We start from the raw sequence: 10,683 nt of genomic DNA, 5'->3' as shown, positions 1-10,683 counted from the left end.
ACTCTATTTAATCCCAAGGAGGTAGAGATAGCCTTCATCGTTTCTCTGTTTTATGAGGCTTATTCCTATGTCTGCATGACATTCTGGGATGATTTAGACCAGATGAGCATTCAGTTTTATTATGGTGCTCAGCTGATGATTGAGTATATCAAGGAGACCTATGAGTTTTCCCTGCCAATATAGAATGATGCTTTGGGTTTGGTTTTAGTCACTAAGGATCTAACAAGCCATCCAGTGGGCTCAATATGCTTGCTTAGTTCTAAACTGTAGTGACATTTTTTTTGTGGATAAATGACTAATATAAGCAAGTAGCATGAACTTGCTAGGCCTTGTTTGGCCTTTAAATTCTGTGATTGAACATTGGAATGTTTTGGAATATTTGAATTGATCATTCAAACTATTGAGTCATCACCCAGAGTAGAGGTCTCTCTAGATCTTTTTTGATATGCAGTATTGTCTTTAGAGTGAGTGAGGTCTCTCTGTTTTTTTATGTCTTTTTGGTATATGCCTTCCTATTGTATCCTCCAGATGATTGTGTGAGATCTGGAAAGTTCTCCAAATGGGCTCCTTATTGTCTTTTTCCAAGTTATTGTCTGAGTTCCTGCTCATTTTAGGAGTGGCCTATGTTTAATCCCATGCACCCCATGGGGTATATATCATAGTAGTTAGAAGTGAATTCCCCTTCTTGGTTAAAGCTCTCTTTCATTGTGTGCCCCCTTTTTATTTAAGGTGTCCATTCCACCATGATGGAATAGGGGGCCACTATAGTGAGGGTCAGGTTCTTTGGGTTTTTTTGTATTCTTTGTGTAACCTCCTTTGACACATTACATACAACAACATTACACCTTTCCAAATTTCAAAGCTTAATTCCAATAAAACCCAAATGAATTTCTTATTGTTTGGATTTGATTCTGCAGGCCCAGTAGCTTGGCAACCATTTGGTGCAGATTCAGATGGCCTTGTCTCAATAGAAGCACTCCCTTGGTTGCTATAGGGAATGTTCCATTTCTTGAAGGAACAATCATGCTTGACAAGTAAAATTAGATAAGACCTGCATCTCCTGCTGTTCTTTCGAAGGGTATATTTGCTATTGCTTTACAATGACATTTGTATATGTTGTATACCCCTTGCCAATTACAGCATATTCCTTGGGTAAAAATAAGTGATGACAATAATAATAAAAATAAGCCAGCTAGGATTTTTTATCCTGAAAGCAGTTCAGTGATTAACAATAAAAAAAATTTCTACATATACACCTATTCTTACCTTAGCATGGTTCACAATTCATGTAGTTACTTTTTAATCTTAAAAGTCTAGTTTTTAGCTCTAGACAGATGAGAGCTCTTAAATGATTTTAAAGCCAAATAAGTCTCCAAGCTATTACTCTCCTAGGATAACAGTGCATACCTAAGTAGCAGATCTATCAATTGACAGAATACTTTCTCATACTTTAAACTCTCATCTTGTTTGAAAAATTATTTTCCTACTTTTGGATACATGTACACATTTAAAATTTACTAGGTCTTGAATAATAGATTGCTTTTCAAGGCATTCAAAATACTTGTTTGCTTAAAGAGAGAAGTCACAAATATGACTATATTTCCTTCCTATGCACAGTTATTTTTAAGATTATATCTCTACTCATAATCTATGGCTAGTATGGTACATAGTTGGTTCATCTTTAATATTTTTAGATGGTATTGTTTTTCTGATTTTAAATATCTTAATCTCTTTGATGCCTAATTTCAAAGATACTGGCATAGGTAATTCTGTTAGAACTAAGAGCCTTTGTTATCTGAGGACTAGACCTAGGCAGAGGTTCTTAACATTTTTTGTGTCATGGACCCTTTTGGCACTAATAAAGCCAATTGATCCCTTTTCAGGATAATAATGTTGTTGTTTTTAATTTAAACTCTTCGAATTGATACCAAGTATTGATTCCAAGACAAAAGAGTGGTAAGGGCTAGACACTAAGGTTAATTGTGTCCAGCCCAGGATCACACAACTAGGAAGTATCTGAGATCACATTTGAACCCAGGACCTCATATCTCCAGGCTTGCCTTTCTATCCACTGAGCTACCTAGCTGCCCCTGGAATAAAGTTTTTAAATGCAGAGTAAAATACATAGGATTTCAAAGGAAACCATTTATATTGAAATACAATTAAAAAAAATTTTTTTAAACAAGTTCATGGATCCGAGGTTAAGATCTAGGCTAAAGGGAACAACCTACTCACACCATGGAGGATAGTAGTAAAAAAAATATCTGCCATTGTAACCCAGGAAATCCATATATTTAGATTTCATTGTAGTTTTTCTCACTTGAGGGATTTATGCCTTTTTGATAGATTTGACTGAGTTAGACACATACATTATTATGGGTTATTATGGGAGCTTTGAATTTTCTTAGGTGTCCACATAGAAGAAATTTTTTATGTAAACAATAGAATGGACTTTAGCACCTACCTATAATTTTTAAAAGGTCTTGCTTCAGAAGAATTTGACCCAAACTTGCTATTTGAAAGGGCAAATCAACAGGAAAGAGTCCTTCATATCTCCCTTGAAATATGTTAAACTATGAATAAGCTAGGAACAGGTTTAAAAAGTATCTTTTAAACTAAGGGGTCAAACATAAAATTTAGAGTTGGGAATCTTAGAAATTGTCTAGTCTAACCTCTGGTGTTACAGATTAGGAAATTAAAACCTAGAGCAGTTGCAGAGCATGTGACTCTTATGGAGCATTATTCCATTGCCAGGGGCATAGCATAGAGTATGGGAGGATTAATTATGCTCACTGGGTAAGAGGATGCAATGACCTAAGTCCTAGTGGCTGTAAAGGGTTTCTTATCCTTTTTTTTTTTTTTTTTTAATATATGAAAGGACTCCTAAGAAGTAAGTGGGGATAAGGAACTGCCTTCTTCATAATGGAAGTAAGTGGGACTAGATATTAGTTTTCTGTTCTTTGGAACATTTCCTAGAACAGTGATGGCAAACCTATGGTATAGATACCAAAAGATAGCACACAGCGTGTTCTCTGTGGGCATGTGGCCACACCTACCCCTCAACCCAGAGTTCCTTATTAGAAAGGCAGAACTCAGGCAGAACTGCTCCCCTCCCCTTTTCCATCATGGCTGATGACATTTTTTTACATCCCCTGTCCCTCTACCAGCAGCCAATGGGAGCACACAGTTGGCAGAGCTGGAAGGGAGCGGAGTGCCAGGGCAACTCCCCTCCCCATCTCTACAGTCCCTAAGGACATTCCTTACTTCACCTACTCCTCCAGCTAGCAGCCCAATGGGAGCACTTCCTCTCTCCCCTGTGTATGTTGGGGGGATGCAGGGTGCACCTGACTCTTGGGGGGGGGGGTTACAGCATGCTGTCTTTGGGAGAGGCAGGCATAGCACTTGGTCTGTGGGTGGGTGGGATGGGGGCAGGGCCCGGCACTCCATCTCTAAAAGGTTCGCCATCACTGTCCTAGAAGGTGGTAGGGTGAAAAGTAGTATGGGGATTCTGGCCCAGACCAAACCTACTATTAGAAATGAAAATGTTAAAAACAAATGTAACCAGAATATTTAAAATTAACCTGGAAGTAAAAAGGAAAATGGTAGTGGTTGATCAGGGCACATTTTTTTAGAATTCTTCTGTACGAAGACTATCAAAGCACTAAGAGTGTTACGGAGGAAATGTTATGAAGACTGGAGCAGAACTAACTTGATAAGTGATGGACAAGAAAGATCAGATATACATCTTTAAAGAAATAAAAACAAGGATTTTTAAAAAGCTTAAAAAGAGGAAAAATTTAAGAAGCTCTACTGAATAGTTCTGGGTTTTTAGCAATAAAGCATAGTTAAGAGGGGATTAAATTTGGTATTAGGAGTTTGAAGGATAATTCAAAATTAAAGTCAATAGAAGCCAAATCTAGTACTTGGAATGTGTATTACCAAGATTAAAATAGGGCTAAATGAATCCTGAACTTTTTTTGCTAAAGGGTTTCTAGGTTTTTAATTGGGCTTTGCTTAACATTAACAGAACAAAGTGAGTATAAAAAATTAACCTTGAGATGGTTTTCAGAGAGTTAATTGGGAAAATATTCCCATCTCTAAAAACAAAACCAACTTTAGAAATTGAGAGAATTCATTTGCTCCTATTTAAAAAAAAAAACCCTCACCAAAAAAATCCATGGCACATAGAGGTGAAATTCTCAAAAAAAGGGAGATTTCTCTAAGCAGTAAAGAGTATATATAGGGTATTTCAGATATTTCAATAAAGTCTAAAGCTATAATAATTCAAATTTTTAGTGCATTAGCAATAGCATTAATACTTGGCACACCCTGTATAAAGGATTCCAAATACAACTGTAGTAAATTGAATGCCATAGAACAAAATAATATTTTTTTGAAGTCATTCATACTGATTGAACATACTGAAGACCACTCAGTAATTAAAAATTCATATGGAAATCATTATGAAAAGCTCACATTTATATGGATATCTGAAATGTGTTGGGGCAACAAATTTAAAGTTATAGCATGTTAAACTATTAAGGCCGGAGGGGTTCTTTAGGTTTGTTTAATTGTATTAGAAAATAAGATTTAAGTGTGTAAAATTAGAAAAATAAAATCAAACATTTAAGTAATATGATGTTTGATGTTAGAGTTTAATTTTTAAAAGGGAGATAGTAATGAATTACTTGGGGAATTTAAGACATAACAAAAAAGAATGGAAAGGGAAGAAGTGAACAAACCCCAAGGCACAGCTTTATAGTCTCCACTAGAAGGAGAAAAGGTGGATCCAATGTTATAAATGTACACAACTAGATAAGAGTAAAATAAACAATACAGTTTGGTTTAGACAGGTTTTAGGAAAAGTTGTAAAAGAGACTCATGATTATGAAAGTCCTGCCTCAAAAAAAAATTAATTTCTAATTTTCAACAGAAATAGATTTTTAAAAGGATAGAAGATATGCCAAATTTTATGACAGTAAGGATAAACAGACTACCATTCTATAAATGTTCAAGTTATAGCTTGGTTAAAAATTAAATGTCAATAATATGTCTTTGTGAAACTCTTAAAAAATGAAAGTAATAATAGCAATAACTCACATTTCTATAATGTTTTAAGATTTATAGGGCTCTACCTTCACAACAACCCCATTTTACAGATAAAATACATTGAAGCCAAGAGAGTTTAAGTAACTTGCCCCACATCGCATAAGTAGTAAGTGTTCTGATGCTTTTATATATTTATACATAGAGATATTTCTATAATCACTTTTACCTACCTCTGGCTAGTACTTGAACTCATGCCTCCTGACTCCAAGACCAGTGTTTGTTTGTTTTTATGATACCATTGCCATTTTGTAAAAATCAATAATTTAGATGCTAATATAAAAATACCAGTTAACCAGTTCAATAATACATTTAATTTTTCTGATTTAAATTCTGTTTTGAGATAGGGCAGGAAGTTATATGTAAAATTTGTAATGAATAACAAAATTGGAATTATAGTGAATGGATATGCCCCAGTAATATACTTTGTAGAAGTAACAGCACTATAAGAACAAAGAGCAAATTATTATGGTGTCTCTCATCAGAATATGACTACCAAATAAGAAGACGCACATGCTTAAGCAATGTAAAGAAAACATTTTTGTGTACTCTTCAGAACTGGATTTGTTAATAGCATTTTAAATTTACCACCTCATTTTATAGGCAGAACTGAGAAAAGATTATAGAAGTTTAAAATATCAGATCATACTGTACATAGCTATAATGTCAGAAGTTAAATGAAAAAAAGGACAGATACATAATGATAAGTACCTAAATTGACTCAGCTGGACATAAATAAGGTTGAAGGGATCATTTCTTGGGAAGATACCTGAAGATTATGAAAGAAATCTTTGCCTACTGTCTTGCATGTAGTTTTTTAAACCAACAAAGAATAATAATATCCATCACAATTCTTTTTCTAAATATGTGAGTATCTACTGCCTGATTTTCTTTAAACAGGCTATATGAAATAGTGGATAGCTAGCCTTAGAACTAAGAAAACCTGTATTCAAATACTGCTTTTGACAGATGAGGTGTTTGACCTTGGTTAGGTCATTTCACTTCTCAGTGTTTTAGCCAACTCTCTAAGACTATGAGTTACAGAGAAAGTACTTACCCTCAGGAGAAGTTTCTTCACCAGGGAATTTCCTAAATCAGTGAAATCCAAGGTCTAGTTCTTTATCCCTATAATCTTAGCCTCAAAGAAAGAGAAAGGCAATTTTTAAAAAGTTTCAACATCAGATTATTCACCATGATGAAATAGGATTTATCCAAAGAATGAAAAGTATTCTTAATATAAAAGGCAAGGAATATATACTCAAAAGAGACAATATTTTATGCTTTTTATAGTTTTCCTAATATTGAACCAGCCTAGCATTCCTGGCTTAAATCCCACCTGGTCGTAGTGTATGATCTTTGTGATATATGTTGCTGTGGTCTCCATGCTTGTATTTTATTTAAATTATTTTTATTTTTGGTAAATTCTTACCTTTGTCTTAAAATCAATACTGTATCTTGGTTCCAAGGCAGAAGAGTGGTAAGGGCTAAACAATGGGGATTAAGTTATATTTGCTCAAGGTCACATAGTTAGTACCTGAAGTCAGATTTGAATCCAGGACCTCCCATCTCTAGGTCTGATTCTCAATCTACTGAGCCACCTAGCTGCCCCTATTTCATTAAAAATTTTTGCACCACTGTTAATTTTCTAAAAAAAACCCCTAACTATGGCAGATGATAAGTGACTTGCTCAGGGTCAAACAGTTAGGAAGTGGCTGAGTCCAGATTTGAACCCAGGACTTCCCATCTCCAGTCCTGGCTTTCTGTCTACTGAAGTATCTAGTTGCCCCCATCACTGTTACTCTTGAAAGAATCATTCCCATTAAAAACTGTAGTTAAATGTCCATTAGACATTACTGTGTGACAAAGTACTAGAAATATTAGTAATTGAAATAAAATTGAAAAGGAAATTGGAAGGGAAAATATTGCAAAAGAAGAGATAAATCACTGAATGGTATCATACACTTAGAAAAATTAAAAGATTTTATTAATAATTAGTAGAGCAAATTAACAAGTTATATGGTAAGATATACAAAAATTATTTATATTATGTGGCAGCAATAGCAGAAGAATCAATAAAGATCCCATTTAGAATAGTGAAAAATATTTGGATGTTTGTTATGATAAACACATGAAAATTTTATTTTGGAAACTAAAGGAATAACAAAGGAAGACTTGAAATATAGCAAGAGATGGGGTGTATGGAAAGTGATTTTATTAAAACCCAATTGATTTGAAGATTTAATGTGATATGGCTAATTTATGTAGAACTGGTTAGTGTGCTTTACTTAGAAAACAAGAGGGCAAGTAAATACATCAGATGTACTTGGGGCAAGATGTAAAGGAATTCACAGAGAGTCTTTGTATGCATTAAAAAACAGTTCAGTATTGTTAAAGTTTGTGCTGTGCAAACAAAGTAGTATAGAATATACATAAAAGGTTGTTAAGGGATAAACTTATTGATTTTTAATAGGAATAATTCAATAATTGCCTGAGAAAATAACAAATATGGAAGAAAATAACCTCAGATCTTTATCTCAAAAGATATACAGTAACAAACTTCTGCTAGATTGCATTTTTAATCTCATTTTCAAAAGAAGTTTAAAAGAAAATAAACATACTTATCCTAAATGTGGAAGACAAATTCTTGATATTAAGGTAGATTACTTGAAATAAAGTTACCAGGCTTGACTATATACAAACAAAACATGTTTAGCATAAAACTAAGAAGGGCAACATCAAGAAACGTTTTCACCTTGGATACGTCATGAAAGGGTAATACCAAATTCCTAATGAGCAAATGGCCAAAGATATGTACAGATAATTTGTAAAACAGAAATCCAATATAGTGAATATTTGAAAAAAATGTAAAGTTACAAACAATTATAGGTTGAAGATATATATATATAGTGATCATTGTTCAAATGTTTGAAGGACAATAGGTTAGGAAGATTGTTCTTTGTGATCCCAGAAGGATCAGGAGAAATGGCTCGAAGTCATATAGAAATAAGACATATTTAAAGTTGATATAAGGAAATACTTAACTAATTTGTAGAATGGACTCTTGGGAGGTAGTGTTTTCCAAAGCCAGAGGTCTTCAGATTTGATGGTCACAACTGGGCATGCCAAAAAGGCTGTTTAGGTATGGGTTGGACTAGATACTCTCCAAAGTTCTTTCTGACAATATAATACTATATCATGTCCATCAATATTGGGAAAACTTAAAAATTATAAAAACTCAATGGTGGGATGGTGGGGAAAAAATGCTACTGCTCTTATAAATGAATTATTTTTTCTGAAGAATAAATTGGTGGTTCCCAGAAAAATTACAAACTTGGCCACAATCTGTGACCCATTGATCCTAATATTGAGAATATACCCTCAATGAATATCCCCAATAACTTTAAAAGAAAACCTTGTTTAAAGCTATATTATTTGTAATAGCAGAAAAACTGGAACTAGACTAAATGTTCAACTGTTGAGGAATGGATGGAGGTAACTGAGGTTGAGAGAACATGGCACACCAACACGAAAGTGACTCTTGATGCAATGTAACAAATACTAAAAATATGTGGAAGTAGAAAAAGTACAAAATGGAGTAATGCAATATGAAAAAATCAGTACTGAAGTGCCATTTTTTCTTATAAAGTGTGTTTTGCAAGTGAAATAACCACATCCATGGAAAGAATATAGTATATGTGCAAGTTGGTGTAGTAATGTAGAGAATTTTAAGGATTAAAAGGAGAAATGAAGTTATTGATATATCAGTTGCCATTGCTGTGTGCATGTTTAAATATACTTTTTGTTGTAAAATTGAATAGACACCAAATAAAATTTTTGAAAAAAAAAATCTTATTCTTGAACCATAAAAGAGCACTTTTAACCATCTTTTGGGGTTTGTAGATTCTAGGATTATGTAGGAACCATGTCAGGGCTGAATCTTCATTCAGCATTCCAAAATTACCCCTTTAGTAAAGGGACCTAATCCCATTAGTGCCTAAAGTTCTGAATGGAAATACAGAGATTCATAGAGGTCAGGAGTTATACTTTTACCCTTTGCTGTCTTCTCCATCGAAGATTGTTAGATACTGACTAAATTAGCTGATAGAGAACTCCCATTTCAATTTGATGCTGAACCTTTGTCCACGCTTCTCAGTGATTGTGGACCCATGGACCCTCTGTTAGGAGCACAACAGTTGTTTGCCAGTGGGTAGGGCTATTCCAGGATGAACTGGTTAACCTTTAAGAGGATGTGCTCTTTAGAAAGGAAATTGTCCAACTTTCTCTTCTAGTATGCTGTGCTAATGGAGAAAAAAATGTGACATAAATAGTGTCATCCAGTGGGAACCGGTAGTTATATGCTGTCACATAGAATCAAAGAAGAGATTTGTGAGATATATATATAGATATAGATATAGATATAGATATATAGATATATATAGGATAAATACAGATAAAACTAATACTTTTACTGAAAAATCTATCTTCCAAGCAATATGTTACAGTGATGGGCAAACTACAGCCTGTGGGCCAGATGCAGCCCCCTGAAATGTTCTATCCAGCCACGGGGACATTATTCCTAATCTGACGAATACAATGAGTAGGATACAATACAATGAAGCTTTGAAAGAGTTGCCTTAGAAACAGACTGACATGATCATTTCCTTTCCTTTGGCCCCCTCTTTAAAAAGTTTGCCCATCTTATAGCATTTTAAGGTTTTTAAAGCTCTTTACAAAATATTCTCATTTAATCCTTAGGCCCTATTATCTCCATTTTACAGATGGCAAATGTAGACACTGAGAGGCACTTTATACACATATTGCCCTGAATTTTGTCAACATAAATATGAGTCACTCCTCAATGTTTGTTACATTCTTCAAACACATTGGTTTTAATCTCTAGTCTAGTCAAAGGGTTAAACTTATTGGAAAACTGGAAACTATGTTACAAGAGCCTGTTATAAGGTTTTGCTTCCTGGGAGTGGGAGGGAAATATTAGGAAACAGGTAGCCATTTTTTAATTTAAAAAAATGAAAGAAGATGGTGCCTAAGAATGAGACCTTGGTTTTTCAGCCACAGGTTAAAACATGGGAATGACCAAGTGGTGACCTGGTATGAAATGCCCCTAGTTGGTCTAGTAAAAATATACTTTATGAGTATTTGGAAATCTAACCATCAGGACTTTAAATAAAAATAAAGAGGTTGGGGAGAAAAGTTATTTAAGTATGTACTTCTGGCTTCTGAGGGAGAAAGGTCTTGAGTAGAATAATAAGAAGGAATTCAAGTAAGTGGTTTGGGAGCAGTTTAGGCTAGTAAAGTAAAAATTTGAAGAAAAGAAATTTGGCTAAATTTTGGGGAAATGGAGAAAAGTTGAAAACTCTCTAGGACCAGAATCTGGTTCAAACTTTATTTCGGGGTTATAAGAGAAGCAAGATCAATAACAATTAAGGAGGATATAAAATGTTCAAATGATGGTTAAGAAGAAAACCTGAAAAAGATGTACTCAAGATTAAGAAAAATGTTGTTGTCAAGACAAGGTAAGTAAGAAAAGGCAAATGGAACAAATAGGGGATTAGAGTA

Source organism: Gracilinanus agilis, chromosome 1 (assembly GCF_016433145.1).
Source record: "Gracilinanus agilis isolate LMUSP501 chromosome 1, AgileGrace, whole genome shotgun sequence".
NCBI lineage: Eukaryota > Metazoa > Chordata > Mammalia > Didelphimorphia > Didelphidae > Gracilinanus > Gracilinanus agilis.
The sequence above is the reverse complement of the archived record's forward strand: the minus strand, read 5'-3'. Positions refer to the sequence as shown.